The 16,596-nt window shown below is 36.1% G+C and overlaps 1 protein-coding gene and 1 long non-coding RNA gene across 22 annotated transcripts in view; both read right to left on the minus strand.

Annotated features, from left to right (window-relative positions):
• Positions 1-16,596, minus strand: part of Bnc2 (basonuclin 2) — a 428,651-nt gene that overhangs the window by 104,324 nt on the left and 307,731 nt on the right. The window lies entirely within an intron of this gene.
• Positions 4,553-7,110, minus strand: LOC125357722. The gene is made up of 3 exons (XR_007212200.1): positions 6,910-7,110; positions 6,228-6,230; positions 4,553-4,564 (listed from the first exon to the last, which is right to left on the minus strand). It is a non-coding gene; the product is annotated as an uncharacterized LOC125357722 (long non-coding RNA).

Consider the following 16,596-nt stretch of genomic DNA (forward strand, 5'->3'; position numbering starts at 1 on the left):
AGTCTTGTCTCACTTAGAGAGCTGCTATAAAGTATCTTACCAACACATATAATAAGTCATTCAAGCTTTATAATCCCTTCTGTACCCATTTGGGAAAGAGAAAAAAAAGAGAAAGAGATGATTTTTGCTATGACATATTTTAAAAATAACTATAAATTTTATTTGGATCACTTATTTTTATGAAGTCTTGTAAAGCATAACATGGAGCATGATTTCCGGAAATGAAAAACATTAGATATGACAAATGAAATATATGTTTGTGTCTTGGACAGGAAACACCCTGTACTGCCTTTGGAAACAAGCACATAGAGTAAGTCACAGACACACAGATTTTTTTTTAAATGTTTTTAAATGACTCAATTATACAGTTTTTATAATCAATTAGAAAATGAGATTCTAGTCATTTCAACTCCTTGGTTCTTAAAAACTCTAAATTGATCTTTGATTTAAAAAAATAAACATAAGAAATAATGCATAAAAGCATAAAATAATTCTGATTCAAAGCCAAAGAGAAAAAGACAGCTCTTAGGTGTTAAAATGTAAGAAAAATTTACAGATAAATTATTTTCAGTTAAACATGTAGCAATATCTGTTAAGGTGGAAATCAGCTTGGTGCTGTCCTGAGATTTTATTTTCCTGAGCTTTAACCATGTTCTTAAATTAAATCTGGGTAGGAAGAAAAATCTGCCGGCTTATATTATGTGGTACATTCACAATCTTATTCTTTCAGTTTTTGGTTTATAAACTCAAAATAAACATTACATTTTTCAACACTGATATTTGCAAATCATGTGTGAAAAGGAAATACATTGAGACTGAATAAATACCCACTTAGAAACCTTACAAATGCAACCAAAAGAAGTATTATTAGAGTCAAAGCTATAAGTTTTTATAGGTTGTCCTATAGCATATAGAAAAATTTATAGAAGTAAACTTTATTAGAAAAGAACATCTAAAAATCAACTTTTATGGCAGCCTTTCTTACTAGAATCATAGAAGTTTCAATGTAACTATAAAAAATAAGCCTGGATTTTAAAACTTATTGTTTCAAAACATCCAAGTTTACCTAACATATACAAACTTTTAGAATATCTATTGAGCCAATAATTGTGTAAAAGTAGTTTTATGCCAAATTAATTATTTTTATTCAAAGAGAAACATTAATTAAGGCAAAGAACTCCACATGTTTTGCTGTTACTAAGTGTACATTTTCTCCCTAGATCTAACGTTGTAGAAAACTTCCTATTTAAGTTTTGCAGTAATTGGGATTGAACTTGAAGCAGAGTCACACAAGTAATAAAGCAGGGATGGAACATCTAAGTGTGAATCCTGTTTGTATTAGATTTACATCCGTAGTAGCAAAATCACAATGCCTCAATTTAAAGAATCACCAGAAGGTCATTTCTATAGATCTAGTTGTGTCTTGCTTCATTTCATTTCATTTATCTTTTCCTTCTTTAAGAGATTAAACTTGAAATACATTGTGTACGTAAATCTTAATTTAAGTGATAAATTGTATATTTTCCTCCTAGAAGCAAATAATATACTAGGTTGCTTTCCTCTCAGGTGTCACTTTCTTTTGTTGGTAAAGTAGCATATTCTTAACAGACAAGAAATGTTTCTCTATCCATGTAAGTAGGTTATAAACCCATCAAACTAAGTTTCATTTAACAGGAAGATGGGTTCTATGTGCCTCCATAAATAATCTAGATGTGATTTCTTTAACAAATACAGATTAATTTTTAGAGAATTAAACCTTACATTACAAACTGGCTTTGAGTCTTAGTTTAAAAAATATGGTTTCTCAATTTTTAATATTGGTCAAAGTTGACCAAATCTCAAATAAATATCTGTAAATATTACGTTCGCAAATTTGTGACTCAGTTCTGAGAATGAAACTAGGAAGTGCAAACTTTGGAGCTTTTCGTTTATAACAAAGTTGCCCAGGTATTACTCAAAGATGAGATGAAACACTATGGCCATTAATCATCTTTGCAAGCTGATGGAAAAATGGATTGGAATAAGGACATAAATTTTAAGTAATGGGCTTGAAAAGAATTTCAAAGCTTCCTATTAATGGTTCTGATCAAGGGTCAGGTATTGTTTATGAAGTTTATATGGATGTTTTATGTTCACTGCAAACATATGTAGGTCTACAACCTTACCCAATGTCTAGATTCCTGTGTATCTGCCCTGAAGCCAGGAGTCAATCTGTGAGCAGCTTCTTTCTCCCTTAGCTACTACATCCAGTCAGTAAACTGTTTATTCTCGTTGCCACTGCCACTAATACCAGCCATATTTTTTTCTTTTTCTTTTTCTTTTTGGTGGGGGGAGGGAGGATCCTGGGGCTTGAACTCTAGGTTTGGGTGATATCCCTGAGCTTTTTTGTTTAAGGATAGCACTCTACTATTTAAGCCACAGCTCCACTTCCAGCTTTTTCTTTTCCTTCACTGGAGATAAAATGTATTTTCCTGTCTAAGCTGGATCTCAGTTTCCTAAGTAGCTAGGATGACAGGTATGAATGACCAATACCTAACACCCAGCCCTACTTATACTTGAGCTACAGCTGACAAGAAAGCTACAGTGACCAGAAAGTTCGGCTTACCAGCTCAGTTCCACACAGACATCACTACCAATGAAAACTTCCCAAGGCATAAATGGATGTGGTCAGTTACTGTAGTATTGGTAAAGTGTTCATCGCTCTTCAAATTTTTGCCCTGAAAAATCCATTCCCCACTCTCTCACTTTGGCACTGAGCTTTAAAATTTAACTTTCTTTAGCCAATAGGCACTAGGAAATATGAAGCAAGTGGACACTGTAAAAGGGCTTCAATATTGCTGATCTCTTCCTACTGTTCTTCTGAACCCTACAACTATGTACATGTGAAACAGCCCAGGTATACCTACTGAACCATCAAGGATAGGCAGATACTTCCACTGCTCCAACCAATGACTGGAACCAACCTGACAGCAAGATATATGAACAAAGCCATTCAGAACAATTGCTGGCTAATGCCAGTTCACTGTAGATATGTCCAGTTGACATATAGATAAAGTGAATAGTAAGTAATATAATACTTGTATTTTAAGTCTTTAAATTTTAGCTGGTTTGTCACATAGTTGTAAATAATTAATATTCTTATTGCTCATCTGAAATGTGAAAAAATCTATGAAGTAAGACTAGAATTTGTCAGCTATTGCCCTTAGTACTGATTTCTGCCCACCTTTCTAACCTCCCATTGTTCTTACAGACTAATCTATGTTTCTTTATAGACTTTCTTCATAGCATATAACATTGTAGAAAAGTTTTTAAATTGTGATGAAATTTAGTAAGAACTATCTAACGTATCCAATGTGAATTTTCTTGTGACGTTCAGCAAAATTCTTTTCCACATGCCTGAGAAAGAAAATCACTAAGAAGCTGAGGTATATGGATTTTCTATTATATCAAAATATGTGTTCTGGGTCTCACCACTTAAAACTCACACAAAATTTCCTTTTGTTTTTGTGTTCATTTGTTTTCCTTTCCTTCCATAAACATTCTGTCTAGAGGAAAAGTGATTCCTCTCAGAGTCTTGCATTTAAGTGCAGTCCAGAGTAACTAGCATTAAATAAAACTGTTTATATACCATAAACACTCCATAGAATTCTAGGTAAAACTCATATTCTAGTTTAAGAAAAAGAAGAAAATGTAATCATTTTTAGATCAATCTTCATATTTTCATTCATTCCTCCAAGACATACTTTGGAAAGAAAGAAAAAAATAGGAAACATCTTAAAGGCCAGATTTTAATTTCTGTTCTCAATCAAAATTTTGATTAACAAAATCTTTTTTGGGGTGTTTGCCAGTCCTGGAGCTTGAACTCTGAGCCTGGGCCCTGACTCTAAGCTTTTTTTTTTTTTTTTTGGCCAGTCCTGGGCCTTGGACTCAGGGCCTGAGCACTGTCCCTGGCTTCTTCCCGCTCAAGGCTGTAGCACTCTGCCACTTGAGCCACAGCGCCGCTTCTGGCCGTTTTCTGTATATGTGGTGCTGGGGAATTGAACCTAGGGCCTCGTGTATCCGAGGCAGGCACTCTTGCCACTAGGCTATATCCCCAGCCCCGCTTTTTTTTTTTTAATCAAGGCTAGTACTCTACCACTTGAGCCCAGCTCCACTTTTGGTTTTTCTGGTAGTTTGATGGAGATAAGAATCTCAAGACTTTCCTGACCAGGCTGGCTTTGAACCATGATCCTCAGAGTTCAGACTCCCGAGTAGTTAAGAGTACAGTTTTGTGTTACAAGTGCTCAGGACAAATTCATTTTTATTACTTGTTTAACTCACTGAGCTACAGGTTCCTGAGGTTTATTCTATTATGTAGAAGAAATTCCTTCTGTTTGTTTATTTAGTCATCAGGCTTGAACTCTGGGCCTGGGCGCTGTCCCTGAACTCTTCACCTCAACACTAGCACTCTACCACTTGAGCAACAGTGCTACAACTGGTTTTTCTGGTGGGTAATTGGAGATAAGAGTCTCATGGACTTTCCTGCCACACTGGCTTTGAACCACAATCCTCAGATCTCAGCCTCCTGAGTAGCTGGGATAACAGGCGTGAGCCACCAGTAGCCAGCTAATTTTTTTTTTATGAAAACAAACAAAAAAAGATATTTAAACCATGTGACTAACACATTAAAATACAAGTTCACTGACTTCTATCAGGGTCAAGAAACTTATAAAGAGTCATCTTGAAAGATTACATCCAAAGAAAATATCCAAAGAAAAATATTTCTTAACATTAAGGCTTCAAACATAACATGATTAACTGTTTCTTATCCACATTGAACAAGACATCTATACCATTCATATAGTTATTCTGCAGGGAAATAGCTTTATTTTTGTGAACATCATTCCAAAACTAATACATATGCAGTGATTAAAGGGATTATCTTTTAGCTATATACATACTATAATGATCCAAAGTTATTTGATGCAAAAGCACATTTAGTTCTTTTGTATCTCAATCAAAATACCACAGTGATATATAAAAAAACTTTAACAAATTTTATATTTAAAGGCCACATATTATTTCTATAAATGAGCAAACAACAACCAAAAACCACAAATCCTTCTTGATACTTACAAATTGGCTAAATGAAAATTACTATAAATAAAATGAACATATACATGTTTTATAAAATCAAAAGGCGATGTAGATAAGTAACTCCTGATTCTTTGTTGCCATATAACTAACATTGGTGCTAAAATTCTCCCATCTTGACTTCCTACTACTGAAATAAAATAGCACATGTAGGAAAAGGAATACACATCTTTCATAATAAAACTCAATCTAACATTCTTAACAAAAGCCAAACCTTGGCTAAAAGAAATGGCAACCAGATTCATAGTAAGACATATTTGACCTGTGACATAAGCAAATCTAAAAAGTTTGTGAAATTTAGACTATCAGACACTCCTTCGGTCTGGAAAACCACAACTTATACCCAGAATGCTGTTTGGGCTTTCAAAGCAATATGCTCAAGTTTATAAATCACACAAGAAAACTCTATTCTGTAGCATTCTTTTATAGTTTCAAGAAGGGTTCCTTCTAAGGGTGTGCCCCTTTCTGGGACCAGATACTTTTCCATATGGCAAATATAATACAGTAAAGCTTCCTTCCATCTGGTGCCTCAAAAAGCATTTATGGAGAAGTTTTACTGTGTATCTTTGATAATTCTGATACTCCCGGCATTGTTTATCAGTTATCCTAAAATATGAACTTTAGAAATTACAATTTCTATTAATAGACTGCATCCAGGTATAAGGTAGAACAGCGATAAAAGAGCTGGGAAACCATATGGTGCTATCTGAAGTCTCTTCTTACTGCCCTCCCTAGGACTCCCCACCCCCTCGGCCAAGGGAGACTGAGCCTCCTACTGAAGACTAAATAAACCTCCTAATGGCACTAGATTGTCACCTTCATACATATATATGTATATATATGATATATATATTTATCACATATATATGTGTGTGTGTGTGTATATATATATATATATATAGAGAGAGAGAGAGAGAGAGAGAGAGAGATGTATTGCATCCCCATCAAGTAAGTTATCAGATGACCTAAATTTCTATGCACTTATTACAGGAAGCTAACAAAGAGGACATAGACTAATCCCAAATTTGATGTTCTTTATCTTGATGAGCATCACAATTTAATAAAAAATATCTACATTTTAATTGGTCCAATACTCCCTAAGTGGTGCTGCAACAGCAATTCCATGGAGATCATTTTTATTCTAAATGAGTGACTTAAAAATGATCATCTTCAGATTCTCATTAGATAAGCATTTTAAGGTAAGTTTTCATTAACTTGTCAAAACATTATGAGGCAGAGTAGGAAAGAAACTTTGCTATTTAACATCTGCCATCTAGGGTTTGCCCTAACAACAACAAAAAAAAGCTAACTAATTGAAACTAAATAAAAGCTTTTAATTCAAAATGTGGGGGCTGAGCTGAAAAATACTTTTATTGATTCAGTCATTTAATGGAAGAATTTAAAATAATAGAATAGAGATATCTGAGAAGTGTTTTAAATTTTTTAAAGTATTAACATTTTTTTGTTTGTTTGTTTTTTGGCCAGTCCTGGGCCTTGGACTCAGGGCCTGAGCACCTTCCCTGGCTTCTTCCGCTCAAGGCTAGCACTCTGCCACCTGAGCCACAGCGCCCCTTCTGGCCGTTTTCCATATATGTGGTGCTGGGGAATCGAACCAAGAGCTTCATGTGTAGGAGGCAAGCACTCTTGCCACTAGGCCACATTCCCAGCCCTAAAGTATTAACATTTTAAACACTGTGAAATAAATAAAATGTATTTACACATATCTCATTAGTATATTAACTATAGGTTTTGCTTATACACTCATTAAAAATGTACTTCAGATTAGCCTCAGCTAACAACTCACACTTCATGGAAAGTTATAACACAGAGCTACAGAGCTTAGTGTCTGTTTACTACTTGTAACTAGCAGTCACATTACTAAATATTTGTTGAATGAAATATTTTTTCCTAAATCTTCCCAATAGGAAGTAAAACTCAACCAAAGAGAAAATCTGTGGAGACGCAGAAAACAAAGCCTATGACCTGATTGGATTTTTAAGAAGGGATAGCAAAAATGAACTCCATATTATGGAAATGATTGTTATATCACAGTTTAACTACTTTCAAACATGCCATATGTAACTGTAGCCTCTATTATTGATGATATTCCTGTATCACCTTCCTGTGGTTGTACCTACACTATCTGTATCTTATCTGAGTACATTGGAAACCGGGTATACTGGTATTAGAACCAGGAAATTGGAAGGGAATACCAAAATCAAGAGATAAAGGGTAAAAAAAAAGACAAACAACTACAAAAGCAATACTTACAAACTGTTTGGTGAAAATGAACTGAACAACTGAACAACTCATGGGGAGGAGGGGAAAGAAAAAAGGGGAGTGGGGAGGGGGAATGAGGGACTAGGTAACAAACAGTACAAGAAATGTATCCAATGCCTAGTGTATGAAACTGTAACCTCTCTGTAATTCAGTTTGATAATAAAAAATATATATATTAAAAAAAGAAGAAGAGTGAGGAAGTGATATACAGTAACTAATCAAGTTAAAGAACTTTCTGAGATTGCAATAAATAGTTTTGGAAAGCATAAAAAAAGAAGGGATAGTAAATCAAATTCAAAACAGACTAATACTAAATAAGCAAAGTATATTAAATTATATTATCTTACAATGGCAGTAATAAGTACAGTGTAATTAATTTCTAGTCACTATTTCTAGTAAACACTTCGAACCTACTATAACCTTTCTAGATTTACCTCCCAAGTTTTAACCATATGTCTCTATATTTTTCTTTTTTTTTTATTTCTTTATTGTCAAAGTGCTAAACAGAGGGGTTACAGTTTCATAGTAGGGCAGTGCTTACATTTCTTATCCAACTTGTTACTTCCTCCCTCATTCCCCTCCTAACCTCCCCTCTCCCCATTTCCCTCCCCCACCATGAATTGTGCAGTTGGTTTATACCATATAGTTTTTAAGTATTGCTGTTGCATATATTTTTCTTTATTAAAAATTCTGTATTTCATTCTTTTGCCATATACCTATTTATGGTACTTATACTTTGCAGTTATGTTTACTCAAAGACATAGCGCAGAATAACTAGAAATTACTCGGAAATTCTCTAACTTGTAGAAGAGATCTACTGAAGTCAATTTTTACATGAAAATTTTGCTTCGGGGAAACACTAAAAATTTACATACAGGAAATTTATGCCTGAAGAACTATTTCTGTGTATTAATTGAAATAACAAAATTACTGTAAAAATATACTCTCTGAAACTTTGATCTACACTTACTCATTAGCTTGAAATGCTGTGTTTTCTCATATGATAAATGAAAATAGTCATATTACAATCATTAGATATATGAATTTGTGAATCTTTTTACCCATAAACTAACACTGTAAGAAGTATTTTTCTCCGCTATCACCAAAAATTATCTATAACTCTGATTTTAGAGTAAAGCAAGTATTTCTTAAATCTTTAAAATACTTTCCATAAATAGTTTTTCAATCATCTCATTTTAGAGACCTGTCCTCACATGACATACAAACATAAGTATCTAAGTAAAAGGGACTAATGGTTTTGCTTAATTAAAATGTAAAACTTCAGCACCTGAAGCTCCATTTATATGATATCAAGGGAGGCTTCAGGAGTCACTCTTGACAAAGAGCATTCAGACTGTAGAGAAGGCTACAAAGGCGTTAATGACATTTACTCTCCCCCCCCCTCCCCCCAATAAGAGCTGTTCACACTTCATGGTTTTTCCTTGTTATTGCTCAGGACAGACACTAGCACCTCTCTGAAAGATCAGTGCTGCAAGGGAAAAAGGCCCCTTGAGACATCTCAGGCTTGTGGAAAAGCACTAAATCAGATGATGCTACAAAGATGACATGTTTGATTCTCAAGGGTTCTTATTCACCCTATGGCCATGGATTTGAGGCAGTTAACACACAGTCAATGAGAACCCTCCCCCACTCCCAGATGACAGGGCCATCCTCCTCTGTAGCAAGCAGAGAGATGACTAGGGAGAAAGGTAATAAACTTTCTTCAGGTGCCCTCGGTCTGGCAAGATCCAAGTGTCTCTCCTACAGCTCTCAATCCCCATCAATATGCAGCTCAATGGATAACACACTGACCTTTTCACCTAAGAGACCACAATTTGAATCTAGTACAAAGTCACGAGAGGATCAAGAGATAGACACTGTATTTTAAAGCAGTAAAGCCCTGCAAGAAAGAAAAAAAGGGGGAAAGGTTTTGGTTTTTCTTTTTTTTAATTTTATTTTAAATGTGGTTTTGGCCAAAGAATCAACCAGGCTTTGCTAGCTCCCTTATTATGAATTGGAACCCTGATTTAGAACTGAAAAGCTCCCAGCACTGCCCCTATGGATCTCAAAATCTGGCACATACTCATAGCTACTGCAGACAGACATTCCCTCACATGTCAATACGTGGACCGGCAATCCCACTGGTGATAGAGTGATGGCTGACTCAATGGAACACACTCAGCATGAACTCAAATCCTGGCAGAGATACAGCACAAAGACAAGAAGCTCTTAATTACTCTTTCAAGAGGAATGTAAAGTATATTCTGGTGTTGCTAATTTAAATTTTCTATACACACTTGCATACTTAAAAGGAAGCAAATGAAATAATTTAAGGTGCTTCCTAACTTCCAAATTTTGTCTTATCAACACACTATAAAATAAACAGACATGATATTTATGGTACTCTAGAGACAAGAAACTGTTGTTTAAATATCAATTCATCTGAAGCCTGGTCTCACAGTACTGTGAGCCAGTATTGTCAATGGTCTGTGTCCCCATTCTCCTATTTATCCTTCAAAAGATTGGAAAGAACTGTCAAAATCATATTCCAGAGAGGACACAGTATATACCAGACTTCGAATTACCACATTTTCTCAAACTATTTTTAAAATGAAAAAAAAAAATCCACAGCAGGAAAAGCATATTAAAATAAAAATAGAAAATACAGAAACCACATTACTCATACTAACTAGAAAGCTACCTCTGACACTATTATTATGGCTTTGTAAAGACAGAACATTATAAGAGAATAAGGAAACCAGGCAAATGTGCTTCCTCACAAGAACTTTTGGTTCTCAAAGTCTCTGAAAAAATGTTTTCTGGAGACCATGGGTTAAGTTATTCACAGTACAGAGAAGATAAGTTCTGGAAAGAAAATGCCTTCTAGCTGGTATCTCATTCTCATAGTTTTAAGCCATATGCATTATGATATGCCATAGGCAGACAAGACAGTCCTCCACAGAAATTCAGGCTTAATACAGTCTTACTTCCTCATGTCAAGTTTCCTTGACTGATCAGTTAGAGAGAAAGAGGTGAGAGAAAGAAGGTGGGAAGGTACAAAAGTGCAAAACAAATCTCAGTTGCCACCAACAAATGACAATACTCCCTAAATACAAATGATAATTGTTCCTGATCTCATTAGCCAGTTAATCTTCATTTAAAAAAATTAGGTCTGTGGATTACTGGCATCAAATGCGAGGTTTGCTAGCCACTGGAATCAATAGTCACTTTTCCTAAGAAAGGAGTGGTGATATGCAAAATGAATCAAAATGAACTTTTGATCAACAGGCCCAAACCTGGCTATCTATACATGATCTCTAATATCACTCTCATAGCTACTCATCCAAATGAAATTCAACTTCTTCCACAAGCTTACTCACACTTCCTTCCAAACTATTGTTCATCATATATAGACAATTTCTTCTTCTATCCTTTCTACTGAGTATCAATGTCCTTCTTCTTCCTTACGATTCTCCTCTTTCAACAGGTCTTCATGGACTAATTCAATTTGGCAGTGGTCAGTCTCACTCTACTAGGAAATGTTTTGGCCCACATCCTATTTTCCAATTGCTGTCAGCATTACATTACATGACTATTGAAGATGATTCCAACACTGTATCTTTATTTATGTCTGTCCCATCTGCATGGACTGAGCAAAAGCTTACAGAAACTCCCATAGATCCTTATAACATTTTCTAGTTTTTCATAGCCCACTGTGATTATACATACCAGTAGTTGAAATGCAGATTACCATAGAGAAACAGATGGTAGGACCAGAATTTGACACCTCAAGATGACTCTCTGCTATAGTTATAATAGATTCTATTTCCTATACAAGCTCTTCTCTTCTACCCGCCCTTTCTGTAAAGTTAGGGAAAACAGTAGAAAAGAACACTGTAATTCATGTAAACTATATAAGCCAGTAGAAGAATCAGGAAACTTCTGGAGCTCTACAAACTTAAGGGGTTTGTAGGAAGGAACTGGGAGTGGGATGAAGAGGGAAATTGAGCTACCTGAAGAGTCAAATTTAATGAGCTCTAGAATGAATTTAACATGTTACACTTTTCTTCACCCTGAAAACTCTTGTAAGAAGGTACAACCTGGAAAATGAGGCTCCACTAAAATTTTGTCCTTCTTGCATGGCTAGAGAGCTAACTGGCAGTCATCTTCAGTTTTAAACCCTAAGTTCAGGATCTGTCCACTTAAATTCAACAAAAAACATGTGTAAGTGTTGCTCTCCAGCTTATCCAGTTTAATCAATGCCATCACACAAACTATCCATTCCAGGTAAATCTGAACTGGTTCTTATCAAACAGCAACTAGATTAATTTCTCCTCCTTCTGGGAAATGCAAAAGCAGCTCCCTATGTGTCATACACAACAAACCTTCTCTAGCAGTCACTGTATTCATATAGGAGTCGGGAAAACTATGTGTTTCTCTTTTGCAAGGGCAAAGGGAAGGATATTTTCATTTTAACTTTCAGCACAAAACACCAAGCTACATCCTTGGATCTAAGGTGTTTATTTTTGTTGCTATTGAAATAGAGCTTTGGCAAAGGATTCAAAATCCCTGTATTCTACTTCCAGCTTTGAGTCTGCCTAAGGCCTTCAGTGATGATAATTTTAAAACTAGGGATAACAGTCTTTGGAACTATCTCTTTAATAAGGACATTAGGAGGACTGCCAGAATAATGTTTGTAGAGTGATCCAAACATTCTGGAAAACACACACTGTAAATCCAGCACACTGCCCCAAACCATACATCTTCTGTATATCCCTGCCAAAGACAGGGGGATCGAGTCCATTCACACAAGTGATTTTTCTCTCTTGAGAAATCATGAACTGCTGACATATACCAAGATATCTTTCTTATGTCACCATTGTGATCATCCAATTTTCATCTGGGGTCCAATAGTCCTACTTTATGTCTATGCTCTGAGTCATCTTCACATTCGTGTAGTTTTTGTCAGACAACTTCCCATAATTGTGTTCATGACTTCCTCCCTCATTAAAATGTGGGCTTTCTGAGTTGCTTGTGGATGCTTAGTACATAGAAATTAACTTATTAAGTGAATTTATAACTAAATCCTTTCTTTTTCCTACTGTAGGAATTCCCTAAAAATGTCTATGGCAATAATGCCTACTGAAAGACTGCCTATTTTGTTTGTTTTTCTGGAGACTGAATCCATGACTTTGTGCATACTAGGTAAATGTCATAATACTTGGCTACACTTCTAGTAAGTCTTATTTTAATGCAGTGGCATAAAAGCCTAAAACACTACATTACCTAATCATTTTAAGAGAGCCATTCAATAGTATTCATTCCACACTAAGGGCTTAGAATGTTATCTCTTGTAAGAGTTCATGAAATAGAGAAATAGAAAAGTAATAAAAATGATGTCACATATAGAGTTGTCATTACTTTAAAATGCACATACACAATAATTATTCATGAAGAGTGCTATGGACTATTTACTGCACTAAACACTCCATAAGAATAATTTTATATAACTTTCATACATGAAATTGATGTTCAAATATAATGAGGTATCAAATGGTTAAAGCAAGATTCACAGTCAAGTTTATTCAACTCTCGAGCCTAATGACTTTATTACTATACTCTCCTCTCAGAGTCATTCAAGTATGTCAGATATACAAATGCATTTATGTGCTTGTGAATATGTGTGCTTATCAATGAGAATACACTGACTAGTTCTTCTTTCACATGACTGATTGGAAAGAAATCCTGCTCTAAGAGGCACAGTGAACTTTAAAGTTACTTTGTAAATAAAGTTTTAAAATAAGAGGTTGGCTGCACGCAATAATAGGTTATACCATCTTTTTATCATCATATTACTTGTTAATACTGGCTGGATAGTTAGGAAGTACTACTAAATGCTTTACATGCATCATATTAGTTTACCCTCACAACAAAGCTATGGAATACTAGTATACTGTTTTACAGGTGAGTGGATAGAGTTAAAGAAAGACAAAGGCTTAATTTCACACATCTGGTAAGAACTGGAGCCAGTACTCAAACCCTTGAGTTTCCCACATGACTCTGCTACATTAATCTTTCCTGGACTGACTATATAAAAACAAGGTATAATTATGGCTATCCCACCACACCTGAGGGTAACTGAGCTCATTTTCCACAGTGCAAAGGTGAAGTTGGGAGCAGCTGTCCAGACTACATGTTCCTATGGCCACATTTAGAAACAAGTTCTCGCAAGTGAAGGAAGGAAAGTGGTGTGCATTTCACTGCTAAGCATGGACCATGAAACTATACCCAAAAACCTTACCTTCTCTTAGAGCTGCCTCTTTGATAAGGAATCTCAGACCCCAGTGAAGGCAGAGCCATAATATCGCAGTGCTTTAAATCACCTCTCAAACCACATCTGGTATGAAAGCTTTTTTCTTTCCTTCCCTTCCCTCCCTCTCTCTTCCTTTTTTTTTTTTTTTTTTTTTGTGCAATGTGAGGCTTGAACTCTGGGCCTGGGTGCTGCCACTGAGCTCTTCAGCTTAAGGCTAGTGCTCTACCACTTGATCCACAGTGCCACTTCTGATTTTCTGGTGGTTACTTGGAGATAAAGAGTCTCATGGGGCTGGGGATATAGCCTAGTGGCAAGAGTGCCTGCCTCGGATACACGAGGCCCTAGGTTCAATTCCCCAGCACCACATATACAGAAAACGGCCAGAAGCGGCGCTGTGGCTCAAGTGGCGGAGTGCTAGCCTTGAGCGGAAGAAGCCAGGGACAGTGCTCAGGCACTGAGTCCAAGGCCCAGGACTGGCCAAAAAAAAAGAGTCTCATGGACTTTCCTGGCCAGGCTGGCTTTGAACTGCAATCTTTGGATCTCAGCCCCCTGAGTAGCTATGATTACAGAAGTGAGCCACTGGCACCTGGCAGAAAGATTTTCTGCAATCAGGGAATGTTGACTTCTCAATTTGAGAGGAAGAAACAAGAAATCATTGTGTTATGCCACTGGTATTTCAGGACTTATTACTAAAATGCTTACATTTTCTTAACAATCTTGAACAGATAATGCGTAAACTATTATTTAGTATTTTTCTCTAAGCATTTGAAAGTTGCAGAGAAACATGTTTAGTTTCTAGTATTTCCTTGCTACATAATTTTAGTCTGAATTAACTTTTAATATAAACTTGAAAAATCCCAACTTACTGAAAAAGAGCTCACAACATTCTTTGCATCTACATTATAATGTAAGCCCTTGCAGACGGGAGAGGTATAAAAGAAAAAAGTGACAAGACTGTTCATAGTCACATAAGTAGCCACTGGCATACTAAGTTATACATTGAAACTTAACCCAAACTTCCACATTAATATCTTGTTCCCTTTTGCCACCTGATTTGATATGCTTTTATAATATAACCTGTAAAGATCTACTTCATCTCTTTTCTAATATTGCATGTGGTATCACTGGAATCTTATTAAGTAGGAACAAATGCTTTATTTTTCACATTCATCTGGAAAAGAAACATCCCTAGAGAGGTGACAAAACAGAAACAAAAGCAGAATTTACAATGATAGGTAAATAAGTAAGACTAGAGGAACATATTTTAGTCATAAAAATGAGAGAGAATCTGAGCAGAAATAATCTGAAGCAAACCAGACTATCTGGAAATAGCAAAGAAAAGGAACAGATTGTTAATTTTACTTAAGGCCAGACACATGTTATCTTTCACTAAATAAAAGAGCTTTTAGGTTGATCATTCATTCAAGATTCTCCAGACTCTATCCTCCTAAAACTATGTTATCTGAACCATAAGAGTTTAAAACTTGCATTCTCAAAAGATAGCTTAGTAGTCTAGAAGGAAGGGAAGGAAAGGAGGGAGAGAGGGAGGAAAGCAGGGAGGGAGGGAGAAAAGGAGGGAGGGAGGAAAGAAGGGAGGGAGTTAGGAAGGAAGGGAGGAAGGGAGGAAGGGAGGGAGGGAGGGAGGGAGGGAGGAAGGAAGGAAGGAAGGAAGGAAGGAAGGAAGGAAGGAAGGAAGGAAGGAAGGAAGGAAGGAAGGAAGGAGAAAAAGAAATCAAACATCTGAACTTTGCTCTAAAAGTCAGAGACCAAAATTCAAGACAGATTTCAAAATTCCCTTCATCAAATATTTACTGTGCCCTGTTACATACCAGGTAATTCTTCATGAAGATTACCATACATAACTTAGTCAATTAGCAGTTTCTGTGCGCATGTGAAGTCATTTAACTTCTTCAAGCCTCAATTACCCCCAAATGTTAATTTATTGGCAGTGACTGTAAAAGGATGGCATAAGGGAATTCAAAGAGAAAACTTATGTGAACTTACTCCACAAAGGGCTATTTAAATAATAGTGTTTGCTTAATATTGACATTTTCTACCACACAAATACCACAAAAGATTTATTCTGAACAGACCACTGTGTAGGAGACATGGGAGCCTTTGTTTCCTACTGCTCTCAAGAGCCCACCTGAAGCTATAGCAGTCCCTAAGTAGCCCTGGGCTACCTGAAGTTGTTGGGTATTCCATGAGTTCCATTGATGAAGCATCAAATTATCCCATGTGAAGGTGATTTCTTCACTCAATCATTTGCTGAATGCCCTGTATTTGTGGAAATACCTCATGGGGCAACCAGCAACTACATTTCAACAATTGACTGGTTTTAAATTGTAGTAGAAGTTTGAAGAGTCTTGAGACAGAACCACACCAGGGAAGACTTCATTAGTTCTGTTAGTTCTCTGTAACAAAACAAAGCAGGACTTTGACTGATATCAAAGGTCAAGAAATTACCCATGCAGACAGAAGAGAAAAATAGTACAGGCACAAGAAACCTGATAAATGCCCAATGCTGAGGAAGAGGTGAGCATTGTTCAGGTACTGATTACTTCAGAAGAGCTTGACAGAAAAAGATTATGAAGTAGGGAATGTTGGGAAAATCTAGTTGCCTATTCCCAAAAGCTACTTTCCCAAACTTTTTAGAGCCTTCACTATACCAATGTACATCATGAAGTTCTAAGAGAAGGAGTCAGTGTGCAGTTCTTCCCACATCTAAAAGGCTGGATTTCTCAAAGGCTGGTGTCACCATTTATCTTTGAGAAATACTATCCTACCATGGTGACTGCTTTATTAAAGCCTAGCTGTGCATCACTACCACTTTTACCACAAGGCTGCTGACACCTCAACTAATTATTCAG

Source organism: Perognathus longimembris, chromosome 1, assembly GCF_023159225.1.
Source record: "Perognathus longimembris pacificus isolate PPM17 chromosome 1, ASM2315922v1, whole genome shotgun sequence".
Classification (NCBI taxonomy): Eukaryota; Metazoa; Chordata; class Mammalia; order Rodentia; family Heteromyidae; genus Perognathus; species Perognathus longimembris.